The 15,727-nt window shown below is 33.6% G+C and overlaps 1 protein-coding gene across 2 annotated transcripts in view; it reads left to right on the plus strand.

Annotated features, from left to right (window-relative positions):
- Klhl1 (kelch-like family member 1) overlaps positions 1 to 15,727 on the plus strand; it is a 249,553-nt gene that overhangs the window by 119,897 nt on the left and 113,929 nt on the right. The window lies entirely within an intron of this gene.

The raw sequence follows: 15,727 nt of genomic DNA on the forward strand, positions 1-15,727 counted from the left end.
TATTACATGTTAGATAAAGAGTACATTTACTTTATTTTAGTCCATCATGGGGCTTGAACTCTGGGCCTGGGCACTGTCCCTCAGCTCTTCAGCTCAAGGCTAGTGCTCTACCACTTGAGCTACAGCGCCACTTCTGGTTTTCTGTTGGTTTATTGGACATAAGAGTTTCACGGACTTTCCTGCCCAGGCTGGCTTTGAACTTCATTCCTCATATCGCAGCCTCTTGACTAGCTAGGATTACAGGTGTGAGCCACCAGCCCCCGGCTTACATTTATTTTTAACTGTTTATAACTGTAATATTTTTTGTAAAATATGTGTATTTATTTTAAATTTAATATGTTTAAATTGATCTTTAGGTATTAAAGTTCTGAAATTATAGTTCATATTCTGAGTTAAAATAGTAGGCTAATAATTTTAACTAAAACAAGGCAATAAAATAATAAAATCAAAACTTTGAGTTCTCATTCAAGGGGTGTATATTAATGAATTACTTCTAGGACAAATCCACCTTGTTTTCTTCTAAATGCAAACATAATCTTATATTATAGCCTAATGAAACATGACTGGACCGAAGTTTGAAAAATAATATTCTGATCTGTACTTAGATAAATTTCAAAAATATTGTATTTTGCATTGATGCCACTTTTCACTCATGTAACTACAAGTTGTTTGTATATAAACAATTCTAATTTGAGCAGCATAAAATACATTTTACTTCCCCTTAGAAAATACAACTAAAAAATTCTGATTTCCAGATCATAATAAAGTAAATATGTAAGTAAAAACTACTATAGCATGAATACAAAAGAAGATAAATTGAGAGTGAGTAAGGGATCAAGATTCAAACTATATCATTGAAACCATTATGGTTTCAGTTTATGGTTTTCAATTATGGGAGATAGGGACTATAATTTGAATTCTGTTCGTTCACTTTCTTTTTTTTTTTTTGTCGGTCGTGGGGCTTGAGCTCTGGGCTTGTGCGCTATTCCTATGCTCTTCAGCTCAAGGCGAGCGCTCTACTGCTTGAGCCACAGTGTCACTTCTGGTTTTCTAGTGGTTTATTGGAGATAAGAGTCTCATGGACTTTTCTGACTGGGCTGGCTTTGAACCATGATCCTCAGATCTCGGCCTCCTCAGTAGCTAGGATTACAGGCGTGAGCCACCGGCGCCCAGCTGTCCTTTAACTTTGTAGGCTGGTGCTTGCTACTTAGGATTAGGATATTTTTTCTTTTTCTTTTCTTTTCTTTTTTTCAGCTAGGGTACTATAGATGAGAACACAGACCCACATCATCATATGGACATGTTCTTTGAGATGAGGATGATTTGTTGGGAGCTGACATTAAACCAATGTCAGATTTTCCATTTTTCCACCAGAATAAACGCATTGTCTGACCCTTGCTTAGCACAATCTAAGGTAGACATTCCTGAGCCTCCATTGCAATATGGAGTTGGCTTATGCCAACCTATCAATATAATGTGGCAAAAATAACCAGTGAACCAGATAGTAAACATCTACTTGGACTTTTCATTCCACCAGTTTTCAGTAAAAGTAAAATTACATGTACAGAATCATTTTCATATATATACATAAATATATACACACATATATATCTAGAGAGAGATCTATATATGTATTTATTTCAAAAATACTCCACAGAGGGGTTATAGTTACATGAGTTGGGTAATGAGTACATTTCCTATTGAGCATTGCTACCTCTTCCTTTGCTTTTCCCCTACCATCATTTCCTTCTCCACCTCCCCAATTCCTTCCCCTCCCCACGACTTTGTAAAGTTCGCTTTCAACATAATGTCCTGTATATATCATCGTCACGATGGGTCAACCTGCATACCCATTTAAGCATTCTGCTATACTGCCTTCCCTTTTCCAATTACAAAACTGGATATACAAGATGCAGAACACCAGACTCAAATATAGAAGAAATATGGGTTATACTATCGGGGAAGAATTTACAAAAGAAACAAAAGAATCACATAGTGCATTATAACTACATTAAAATCAAAAGAAATAAAGAAAGAACGAACGAAAGAAAGGAAGAAAGAAAGAAAAAAGAATCAATATATCCCTGTCTTGGGGTACATTTCATTTAACATCATCTCATATGGTTTTATGGCCATAGCCTTAAAGGCGATGTTTGTGTAGACATGCACTAGTCATTGCAAACAAAGGAAACCGTGGGATCTATGTCCCTTTGGGCCTGGCTTACTTCACTTAATATAATTTTCCCAAACCGAGCAATGTCATTCTTTCTGATGGAGGGAAAGAATTCCATTATACATATATAGTACAGTTTTTTGATCCATTCATCTACTGAGGAGCATTTGGTTTGGTTCCATATCTTAGCTACGGTGAATAATCCTGCGATAAACATGATTGTTTTGGGAGCTTTGGTATGACCTTGTTTGTGATCATTTGGGTAAATGCCAAAAAGTGGGACTGCTGAGTTGTTGGGGAGCTCTGTCACCAAAAAACAAATCCTCAAAGAAACAACTTCCCAATTACTAAGTGGGCCAAAGACTTAAAAAGAAACTTCTCTTAAGAGGAAATAAGAATGGTCTATAGACACAGGAAGAAATGCTCAACTTTTCTAGCCATAAAAGAAATGCTAACCACCTCACCCCAGTTAGAATGTCTATTTATAATGAAGAAATCTAGCAACAACAGATGCTGGATGGGATGTAGCCAAAAAGGAATCCTACTGAACTATTGGTGGGAGTGTAAACTTGTTCATCCACTTTGGAAGTAATCAATTTTCATTTTTAGTATACCCCTTAAATTTGGAGGCAGGATTATTTTCAAATCCTTCTCTCTTACTTCCTACAGAACCTGATTTCTTGCTAATTTGTATAGTGTTCATTTCCCTCTCTCAGTCATCTGAACTGGAAATTTAATAATAAAATTGTACTTTTCAAATAACTCACTTTAAATATTTTATTATGGAATTTTCAAAATTTAGAATAAATATTATTGGTATAAATTACGCAACAGATATATACTAGAAAAATACTGCTTAACAAAATAAGTATAATTTATTGTCTACAGGTACATCTCTGCATTTTTTAAGACACTTCTTTTCAAATGACAAAAACTATTTATCCCTTGAAGGGAGTGAGTAGTTTGTGTTTGTAATACATTTGTTCTTTATGATATATTTTCTATGTTTATTCTATCCCTAAACTATATTGTTTGGCACTCCATAATAAGGAGCAAGATTTATAGAAATTGTTCCAAAATTTTTTTAGAGATTATAAAATATAATAACACTTCCTTGTTCTTGAGTTATGTAATGATTTTCCTGAAATCCAAATGTGATTAAATCTATTTCCAGCTGTACCTCCTTTGGAGATTTCCATAAAATATAATAACTATGAGCTGTTACTACAGTTATTTAGCTGTTGAATGCCTCCGTATTTTTCCAGCCAAATTTCCCTCTACTACAGACTTTCCTGACATACCAGATATTTGTAGCTTTCTACTAGGCAGTAATTTCAATAGTCTATGTCCTGCCAAATTATTCCTCTTTACTAATACAGTGATATCCATTTTCTTTGTGCTTCTTATTTTTTATTATTTTTTAATCCTAAACCATAACAGCTTAAATAAAGTAATTCCTTACCTATCTTCTATCCTCAAAGAAAGATTTTGTTTCTACATCTTTATATTTATCACACTTAATATCTACTGTTTATCAGGATTATTTAAAGTAGTCCAATTCTTAGTCATACATGGTAAAATTTATGTAGCAAATGCTCATTTTAAGTGCCTGCATCACTGCTATGCAAGACAGATTAGCTGGCTTGAACTCTAGTATTATCATCACAATGGAAGACAGGATTATGTCTGCTTTAATAGATTTTCAACACAAGACATGCATAATAAATCATAGTGCAGAGAACAGAAGTGACTTGACCTGCTGGGTGACTTTTATCTTATTGATTTTGCTGAAGGTGTTTATAATATTTCTTTTATACTGAAGGAAGGGATTTTTAGTTTATTCTGAAGAAAATGCTACTGTAATTGAAACCCAAGTTTAGCAGTTTCTGACTAGATTTTCTTAGGGAAAAGAATTATGTGTCTCCTGGATTTTACTCTGTAAAGATCATTTACATTTTAATATATGGAAGCTTTTATCATTATATTTGCCAAGGTGGTGCTTAAACAGCATATTTGGTTAATTATTATGCAGGAATAGACTATATATATGCTAAAATGGGATAAGAGTTAGCATTTATGACTACTTGTGCATTTGTATATTTAAGGTTCTTATTTATTGCCTATGCAACCTTTATTAGTACATACAGAGGAAACTTCATGTCTATGGTGTATTTTGTGTAAGAGATGGTTTGTGAAAAGATATTTTTGCTGACCTCTTTGTGATATTTACACTTAATTAGTATGGTAATATGTGTACAGTTCAGCCTTCAGGTTCTGATCCTTCTGCTTTTCTGAAAATGTTTCTTTTTTATTTTTAAAAATAAAAAAAAACTTTTTATTGTAAAAATACTCTACAGAAGGGTTACAGTTACATGAGCAAGGTAATGAGTACATTTCCTATCAAGCATTGTTACCTGCTCCTTTGTTTTGCCCCTACCTTCCCTTCTCTCTCACCTGCACAACTACATTCCCCCCTCTCCCCATTCCTGCCTAAATTTTAAAGTTCATTTTTCAACATAGTGTCTTGTACATCTCATTGTTACAATGGGGCAACCTGATTCCCTATTTAAGCATTTTGTTTATTCTCTTCCTCTCCCCAAGCTAGAGAAAGGTATATACAAGATGCAGGGCACCAATATCAATACAGTGAAAAACAGGGGTTATACTGTGGGGGAGGAACATACAAAGAAAAAAAAATCACATGGTACATTATGAGTACATTAGGAACAATAGCAAGAAAGAAAAAAAACACTTGTGTTTCCTAGTGTTTTTCTCTCTTAAAAAATATTTATTGTTTTGGTAAAAGGGATGTACAACCCCATGACTGACAAAAAAAAAGAGATGTACAAAAGGGTTGTGCTACCCAAGTCAGATAAAGTACATTTTTTAATGAAAAATGTCACCCACTTTTTTATTTCCTACCTCCTACCCCAACAAGTTTTATTGTCCATTTTCAATATAGGGTCTAGTGAGTATCACTGCTGCATTTGTTCAATCTTTGCCCAACCACTCTGTGACCCCTTCCCTCCCAAAGACAGATAACTAAAAAAGACAAAGGAAAATGAAGACAAAAACAACATAGTCAGATGCACATAGCTATTGCACCCATATGATCCTGTCCTAATAATACCTTCCTTTGATCTCACTCTGTGTGAATGCCTAGAGACCTATATAACTCATCATATCCCTTGTGTATCTTTTTTTTCTAACCATTCAGTGTGTTTACTTGTAGATTTATGGGCATATTCTAGTTACCACAAATGAGGGAAACCATGTACTTAGATATTTTGGATCTGGCTTACTTTGCTTAATATTATTTCTTAAAAGTGTTTCCATTTCTTTATGAATGGTACAATAACATTTTTTTCTGATGGATACATAAAATTTCATTATGTGTATATACCACATTTCCTTGATCCATTTGTCCACTGAGGGGCATTTGGATTGATTCCATATCTTGGCTATGGCAAAGAATACCACAATGAACATGATTGTACCGGTAGCTTTACTGTGACCTTATTTGTATTCTATTGGATACATGCCCAGGAGTGGAACTGCATAGGAAAGTTTTTTGTTTAGTCTTTTTAACTTTAATTTTCTCTCTCTTATCCTTACTCATTCAGCCTCTGTCTGTCTCTACTGTCCTGACCAATCTCTTTATTCTTTACTAGTCAATGCTTTCTTATTGTATACTCAATGCTCTAGAACTTCAATAATTATTAAAAACATATTCCACAAGCTGAGACCTTATAAGAAATGCACTCATTACCTTGTTCATGTAATTGTAACCCCGCTGTATGGTATTTTCACAATAAAAAACTTATTTAAAAAAAGAGATCGAGAGTTGATTTCTTGTTCTCTGAGTATAAAAATGACTTTCCCTTTATTTACTAGGCATAAATTCTAAGATATTTTTTTAAAATATGTTAGTATATAATATACTTGGCAATTGAGAAGGCTTGCTAATATTATCTATAATTTACATTAAAATACAATATCTAAATATGTGATAACTTTATTAAATTATTTTATGATAAGAAAATATGTTATATAAGAATCAGAAGAGGTTTTTATTTTCTTTATCAGCATTATATTTCACTTCTTAAAGTAATATTTAAAATATTGTAAAAATACAATGGAATTCTATGTTTATATTGGAAAGAATGTCATGGCCCATTCATAAGGAAACAGAAAGGCTTGGAAAAAAATGTAGTAAGTAAAATAAGACAGAACTAAAGAAACATAGATTGCATGGTTTCCCTCATTTGTAAAAACTAGAATGTGCCTTTAAATCAACAAGTAAACTAATGATATTTAAATGAACCATGTTTAAAAGGAGTTTGTATTCAATATGGGCTAAGGAGTAAAAATTATAATTGGTAATTTTAATTTATATTCACAATTTAATTATATATCTTACAAAACATTCAGAAAATAGGAATCAATAAAGCAGAATTGAGGAAAAATAGTACTGCCAAATGATACTATCTTTTACCTCAGTTTTATTCCCTTCCAATCCTATTTCCTTGGTATTTCCCAAATGTGTATCTAGTTGTTTTTGAAGTGGCAAAACCAACTCTCTCTGCAAGATTACCTTAAAGAACCATTTTTCTTGCCTTAGTGAATAAAATCTAAAACAAACCTTACTCTTCGCTAGTAATGAGAGCTAATGGAAGTGTCCCAAAACACCGTAAGTCACAGAAATACCTAACATCAGTGATTAAAATGTCCCGTCTTGTCGAATTCTGACTAGGGGAATCTAGTAGAAATTCAGTGACTTTGTAATAAATGTGTGACTTTCATAGGTGATTAAGCAAGAAAAAATGTACACAGTGTGCTTACCTGGTAAAAATTCAGTGTAGAGGACATTTTATTAATCAACATTCTTATGTGACTTACTTGAACTCCTTGGCAGGTCTGGATGCCTATAGAAACAATTGATTAGTGTAAGTATCATGTCAGATCATCTTCTGAGCTTCTAGGATAGCCAACATAGAATTGTTTAAGAATAAAATTGTGAATTATGCTTATTTATTCAAGAGTTACAATCCTGGCTAGGTAACAATAATTATTTTAGTTAGCAAAACAATGTAACATGTGATTTGTTTGTGCATGGACTTTGGAGACAGATTTCTTGTACATAACCATTTTGGAAAGCTCTTCAGAATAAAAAATCTTATTTTGTTTCAGTGGTTTTCATCTATGAAGGTAAACGATCATACTATATACATGCAGATATGTGGGATTAAAAGACATACTTTGTACCTTATATTTTAAAGCATGAAATCACAAGTTTATCACAGTTGCAACCATCTTAAATACTTGGAGTTTGCAGGAATGTAAAGCTTTTGTAATAGAGTAAGTAGGTCAGCTGAAGTCACCTATTTCCTTACATCTTAATATCCAAAATTTAATGTGAGTACTGGCATAAGGTAAATTATCTTTTTTTAATCAATCATGAGGAGAAATGACAATGTGACTTTTTAAGTATTTGCAAGAATATCTAAGTAATTCCAGAATTTGCACATTTCAGAGTACAGATAAAAAAAAGTAATCATTTAAATTACAATTCATGCTATTTTCATTATGATTATGTTTTTTTATTTTAATTCAAGATTAGAGGCCACTAGTTTTAACATTATGAAAGTCAAAATTCTTATTACCAGACTAGTTATTAGACGTATGCATATGTTCTACAATTTAGATGCTAAAAACCAACATTAACAAGTTACCAACATTATTCCAATAACTGACATCATTCACATTTGTTAAGTTAGACAAAATAGTCTGTTAAGATCATTGCTTGAAGGCTTTTATTTATGTATTTATTTTTGTTAGTCATGGGGCTTGAACTCTGGGCCTGGGTGCTGTCCATCAGGCCTTCAGATCAAGGTGAGCGCTCTACCACTTGAGCCACAGCACAGTTCTGATTTTCTGGTGGTTAACTGGATATAAGAGTCTCACACACTTTCCTGTCCAGGCTGGCTTTGAACCGTGATCCTCAAATCTTAGCCTCCTAGTAGCTAGGATTACAGGCATGAGCCACGACATCCTGCTGTTTGAAGGCTTTTAATAAACATAATGTAAACCATCATTGGGATTAGAAAACTGTGCCTAGAAGCTTTAGAGGTAGAAAACAAATTTGATTTACTCAAAATAAAGGGAATGTTAAAATGTAGCTTTAAATCTTTCCCTGCGTCTCTTTTCCTCCTCTCTCCCTAATCCTCTCCTCTACCTATGCAGAATATCATTACATTGCTGTGTTTGTCCTTGAAATATTTTTTTCTGTTTCAGCCTCCCTCAGTGTTGGTATAAATATGTACCACTAAATGAAGCTAAATACTCTCTTAATGGAGGGTGGAGAGTGGGGTAATAATGACCTAAATTAGCTTAGTTTTCTTCAATTATTTTAGTAACGCAATGCATTATTTGTGGAAATCATAAATGTTGGAGTTGTCAAGGAGAATAGACAAATCAAAAGTTGTGGTTCTAAAGCTTCCAAGAAAATAAGGACATTAAACCATGATTTAGAACAGAAACTAATACAAGAGAGCAACAACTTATTTATTCAAAAATGAGAGACAAAATAACTTAATAGTTAAACATGAATTTTGGAGGCAGAATTCCACATTTTAAAACCATTTTTGTAAACGTTAAATATTTATTTAAATGCCCTGTGGTTGAATTTCTGCAAATGGTAAATGTGAATGGGCATACAGGTTGATAGAGTGCCATATGTGAGATCTCAGGTATTAGATTTTATATGGATGTATTCTTCATGTAGCAGCATATCCTATACAAATAAAATTCAAGAAAAATACTTTTAGTCAATAACTATGACTCTCTTCATTGTCAGAATCAGTATTCTAAAAATTTATGTGAATATTGAAGATGGATTTCTATACCAGGATTCTAGATGATACATAGGTCCCCTTTCTGTTAATATTAATAATAATAGCAATAATAAGAATAATAAAATAATCATTGTAGTATCTTTACAACGTTAACTTTATATTTCATTTGATAAAACCCAGGATGGAACATAAAATTTAGACAAGCTAACCATTAAGAATTTGTATACTTTCATACTTTTTGATTTTTTGCAAGATTTTGTACCTCTAATCTTTTCTATTCAATTATTTTCATGAATCTGATAAAACATTCAATTGTCTTAGTAAAATGAAAATAAAATCTATTTGGCCTGTAATTTTAATATAATTCTGCAAAGTATTGTTATTCATTAAAAATAAACTTTTATAAAATGCTATGATGTATCATATTGAATGTAACATTAAACTCGAAAATAAAAAAGAAATGATGTTATTAATGAAACAATGAATGTAAAATGTGCTATATCCATTTATAGTGTCTATTTTCAGCATAATGTATGGTATGAATTATAATTATTATCTCCATTTCCTCATTGTACTGATTTGTTGATTTCAGTATTTTCTTGCCTTCCATCTGGGGAATTGTATATCTATTCAAAATTTGTTAGTGCTAAGAATTTTCAGGAATATGTTTCAAAATATGAACAACTGGATTTGTTTTGATGCAAATATTATTCTCAGTCTTTCTTAGCTAGCAAGAGTTCTAAAATGACCCCTTGCGTTTCTCTTCTCACTTCACTGCTTCTTTTCCTGATTAGTATCTGTCCTCAGTTTGTTTTTCCCCTTTCCTATTTTTTTTGGGTGGACCTGAACTCTGGGCCTGGGCGCTGTCCCTCGACTCTTCAGCTCAAGGCTAGCGCTCTACTGCTTGAGCCACAGTGCCATTTCCGGCTTTTTTTCTTTTTGCTTATGTGATTCTGAAGAATGGAACCCAGGGCCTCATGCATGCAAGGCAATCACTCTATCACTGAGCCACCTTCCCAGCCTCCCCTTTCCCATTTTTTTAAAGTTGGTTCCAAACATGCACTTTGCCAACAGAATTTGAGCCTCTACAAGCTTCAGGATCCCGAGAAAATTATTGAAAAAAATTGTCAATTTTACATTATACAAGCACAGTGTCTTCCCATTTCTTAGGTCAACCTACATTAGCCAAAATATTAAAGGATATCAACATTACATCAATTAAAATGTCTACTGTCTATCATGGTACCTTCCCAGAAAAAAAATTAAACATCATATATATATATATATATACATATACATATATAACACATCATATATATATGTATATATATATGATGTGTAGATATATACATATATATATATCCACACATACATATGCATAGATATATTGCTCACGTTCAACCGTTCTATTAGTTTCATTTTAAAAGCCAAAGTTATCTATTTTTTCTTTTATACTTTTGAGCTTTAGGCCTCACAGATCACATTTTCTATGTAGGTTACCTACCACTTAAGCCTCATTTTTTAATCACTCCAGATAAATCTTGACCTAAGATTATCCTATCTTCTTGTTTCCTTCAGGGTCCCCATTAGCCAGCTAAAGTATTTGCCATTGTACTGAAGATCATATGTGTTTGTCCATTAAGATCTCTCTCTCTAGTGACACAAAGTGGACATCTAAATTATTCATATCTTGGCTTATGAGGATGATTTCTTTCCATCATTACCATGAGCAACATGTGAATCCATTTCAAGTAACACTTGAAATAATGAGATTAAACTGATAAATACAGACAAATACAACACACACATATATGTTGATTAAAAAGATGAATCTTCATTCATTTGTCTTGCTATACAACCTTGCAAACATGAGCCATGGCTCACCATTGACAGTATTGACATTATTCTCACCATCATAGGTATCAAGCATACTTCCAGCACATAACTCATGCAATACAAATTGCAAAGATGTTTATACAACAACATGGTCTTGCTTTATCTAGTCCCCTTAGCTACTCACTGTATAGTGATCCATGTAATAAGTAGATTAGAAGTATATTCTCAAGTGCCCAGAACATTCTGGGCACTTTTTTTCTCAAGGCTAGCACTGTACCACTTTGAGCCACAGCACCACTTCCAGTTTGCTGATGGTTAATTGGAGGTAAGGATCACTCAGGCACTTTTCTGCCTGGGCTGGCTTTGAACTGTATTCCTCAAATCTCAGTCTCCTGAGTAGCAAGGAATACAGGCATGAGCCACCAGCACCTGGCTTGTGACTTATGATAGGCTGAGTGAATGAAAGAAAATGATTAGAGAAACACTCCCATTATTCAATAAACTATAAGATTGTGTAAAGCCTACATGCAAAAGAACCTTGAAAGATTATGGGTTTTATCCCTCCTAAATTAGTGGGAAATAATAGGCTATTTTTCAATTCCCACTACCAATTAGTGCAATGATGGATGACACCAAAACAGTACTTCGCTGTTTTATAGAATGTGAGAACAAGTTTGTGTACTGGATTGTGACAGAGAATAAGAGATCTGAACAAAAAAAAATCACAAGCTCATTGAAGTACCCTGACAACTTTATGTTAAAACAAACTTCTTTTTTCTGTAACTCATAAGTTCCTAATTGAGAACAAAGTAAATGTATGTATCAAAGCAGTTTTAGTGTTTCTGTCATAAAACAATGCCCGTGTGGATGCTCTGAAGTTCTCTCTGATTCTGAGACTATCATTTTGGAATAGTTTAATACTTGAAAGAATATATTCTTTCCAAATTTTCTGATGTGGCTTGTGTTTATTTTATCTACCAAACTCTAGGCATCCTTTGGAAATAAATTGCAATAGATAACTTATATTATTTGTGTTATTCCTCCTGTGGTTTAAATGCTATGAAATTGCTATTTAAAAGGTGGACCCCTTGTAACAATGAGATGTAAAAGACACTATGTTGAAAACGAACTTTACCACTTTGGCAGGGTCAGGGAGCAGGGGGTGAGGGGGCAGGGAGAGTTATGGTTGTGGAGGTAGGAAGGAAGGGATGGTAGGGGAAAAACAAAGGAGGAGGCAACAATGCTCCATAGGAAATAGACTCATTACCTTGCAACTATAACCTCTCCGTACTGTATTTTTACAATAAAAACATACAAAAACAGCTTTGCATAGTTAAACAGTAAAATCATGGCTAATAGTGTACATTTTATTTTCCCTGTATTTAAAATGATACTAAAGAATAAATTAAAGCGTTATAACAGAGAGAAAGAAATAAGAGATTTAGGTGTTTTTTAAATTTAATTTTATTGTAAAGATGATATAAAGAGGGGTTACAGTTACATAGGTAAGGTAATGAGTGCATTTCTTTCTCATACTCTTGAGTAAAGGCAATGTATTTTTACTTTTAAGTGAATCTCACAAATTATGGAGTCAATCTTGCTCCTTAGGATTCTGATGCAAGAACCATGGTTGTAATACAACAGGGAATGTGCAAAAGAGCTCAGCCATCTGCTTATATAACCAAGTAGCTATTTAGTTTGTGTTTAAGAAGACAATCATTTGGAAGATCTGTAGAATCAGTACACCTACATTAAGACATTTTATTTACTATTCAGTTTTTATATGATCCTTTATAAGTAAGGAAAATTATGAAATTATAGTGTCACTGCAAACTCTTCAAAGATAGGCTTTCCTTCAATGTACTATTACAATAATAAAAGCTATAGAGCTCTTTGTGATGTATTATAGAGGTTATTAAACTATCTGGTTAATAAATTATTTAGTTTAAATCTAAACAAATAATTTTGATTCAGAAATTGTGCAAATGACTAGAATTCACAATTTAATGGGTAATAGAACCTTCTAAAGACCCTATTTTTCTTATTCAAATGAAGAAATACAATGAGTGAAAGCCTATCAATCTCGTTCAAAAAATACAATATCCATAGAGCTACATTCTGGGTGCTGCTCTGACCCCTTGCTTCTTTTATTTCTTGTTGTTGAAGATCAAGTGCTGTCATCTGGATTCTGACATTTTGAAGTGTAAATATTTCTAGAGATACTGGGCCCAAGGGAGTTCACAGCACATTACCCACTTCAATACAGTAATACAAATGCTGTGTATGTGTGTGTTTGAATGTATTTATTTATTTATCTTGTAGTGCTTTGGCATCAGTTAAGTTTTCCAAAACTAGAAGAAGAAAAAAAAAGGAATTAGTGGTTTAAGATGAACAGATTTCTCTCCCCATAGTCTTATATCAATTGACAATACTTATTTCCCTGTAAATTGTATTTTCTTTTATCATCTACTATGTACACTTTAATAATTTATTTATTACCTATAATTGTGGATAGTCATGCATGTCTTTTATCCTTCATTAGTGTCTGTTGACATACATATGTTAGATATTATAAATTTTACACTTATTTACTACTTTGTGGTAAATGACAGGCTCTATCTTTCTCACAAATATTATTTAACTAATAGCTGGTAGAAGTCTCTAACAGACATTTTTGTATTGTTCTAAATATAGCATTTTGTTTTGTTTCATAGATTCACTCCATGTATTAAACTGTCTCAGTTGAAACTCATAAAAAAGCTAGAAGAGAGGAGAACACAATCATAAAGTAGCAAAACAGTAATTTGTAGCAACCCAGTCATCAGGGGATATGCAATATTCAATATTTAGTCAAAATAAAGGAAGAGGCAAGAATGCTTGATAACAAATGTACTTATTACCTTGCTCATGTCATTGTAACCCCTCTGTTTAGTATTTTCATGATAAAAAATTATTAAAAATAAAAATAAAAACAAAGCAGTGGCAACTGCTTGAAACTATAGCATGTATGAATTTGGCAAGGTGGTAGTTACATGGAATATCCTGTGGGAGAGAGCAGAGAGGTTAGACCATCTTCCCTTCCTACTCTCAAACCCAAATACTCATAGCTGCAGGTGCTCAGTTTAGCAAAAAGGAGCATAATCATCCACATTGGCTAAAATGGGGTTGGTTGTTCTTCAGTGGGCAAAGATGACACCTGTATTCCATCTGAAGAGTCCTGAAATAGTAGAATCTAGATGGGATCTTTGAGCTAAATCTATTTAATATACCAATTCCAAACTCATAGGCAAATTGGCATGGGCCCCTTCAAGAAAATGGTGAGCCAGAAATCTAAACTTGGCTGTCATTATTTCTAAGATTCTTTCATGAACTTTTATTCTCTCCCCAACCCCTGCACGCATCGCCCCCCTCCTCAAAGTGAACATCCTACCACTTGAACCATAATGCCACTTCTGGATTTTTAGTGGTAAGTTTGTGATAAGAGTCTCACTAATCTCACTCCTGGTCACTTTCCTGAGCAGGCTGGCTTCAAACGATGATCCTCATATCATGATCTAAGCCTCTTGAGAAGCTAGGATTATATGTGTGAGCTAAAGGTCCTGGGTTACTATTTTAAGATACTTGTAGGTAAGCTTCATACAGCCAGGTGTACATGGGTGATTTGGATTGGAACAAACCTGAGCCAACGGATAGATGAATTCATAAAACTCATATATTAAATTAACCAGCTAAAAGCTGGATGTAGATGACTGTTTCAAGATGCAGCCGTGCTCAAGCATGAACATTAAACCCCAGTAACCAGAAAAAAAGCAAAAAACAACCATTCACACCTGATATTTTACAGTTTTATCACTTTTCATCAGCCTCTTAAGAATGTCTATTATAGTCCAGTAAAACCATCAACCACCTCTGTCTCTAGATAAGGTTATTAGTATGTTTAGTGATGTCTATTGTTTTATTAGTTGGGACAAAACATCTAGGCCTATTTTAAGATTCCATGTATTCAAATACCTCAAAAGGAAGGCAATATTTCCTTTGGACCTAACTCAGGACAATGTGCAAAAGCAAAACTGGCTGAGCCAAATCTGGAGAAAATATTAACTGGTCAAGGTTCTGAAGAGCAGCTTCCAGATGTAAGCCAATTAGATCTACCTGCCAGGAATTATTTGGCTCAAGGGAACTGTCTCTGAGCAGTAATTTCAGGCTTGGCCACAATCTAGTATTTAGCTTTTTAATGCTGTTTTTAGCATTTTCTGAAAATAGCAGTCGTCTATAAGTATATGCATATTTAGGATGTCTGCATTTCTTTGGGCTGTATTTCAAGGATTTGAGCATGTATCTGCTTTCTCTGGTGCAGAGACAAATCACTTCCCATGTTTCTCTCATGGGTAGAGCCATCAACATTGGATATATTACCCTTTGTCTTGGAGTAGATATTTACAATGTTAACAAAAATAATTTCTTAGAATAAAGTAAACTTTTACTCAATCCTCCCCCCCATTTATATTAAGGAAAGTCCACTATGACTTGTATAATACAGCTAGGGAATCAACCATTGCTCCAAAGCACATGATACAGTGAAGGCATAACAGCTGATTCAATGTGGTGGCCTGGATAGACCTCTGTATACCATTTGAAGTTCTGTTCATTACACTTGGTGTCTTCTGGTGCATTCAAGAAGGCATATCCTTGGGAGAAGATCTTCACTAGCCATACAACGGACAAGGGTCTCATATCAAAAATATACTTGGAACTCAAAAAATTAAATCTCCCAACAACAAATCCTCAAAGAAACAACTGCCCAATAAATAAGTGGGCTAAAGACTTAAAGAGAAACTTCTCTAAAGAAGAAAGAAGGATGGCC

The sequence above is a fragment of the Dipodomys ordii genome, unplaced genomic scaffold (assembly GCF_000151885.1).
Source record: "Dipodomys ordii isolate 6190 unplaced genomic scaffold, Dord_2.0 Scaffold1, whole genome shotgun sequence".
Taxonomy (NCBI): domain Eukaryota; kingdom Metazoa; phylum Chordata; class Mammalia; order Rodentia; family Heteromyidae; genus Dipodomys; species Dipodomys ordii.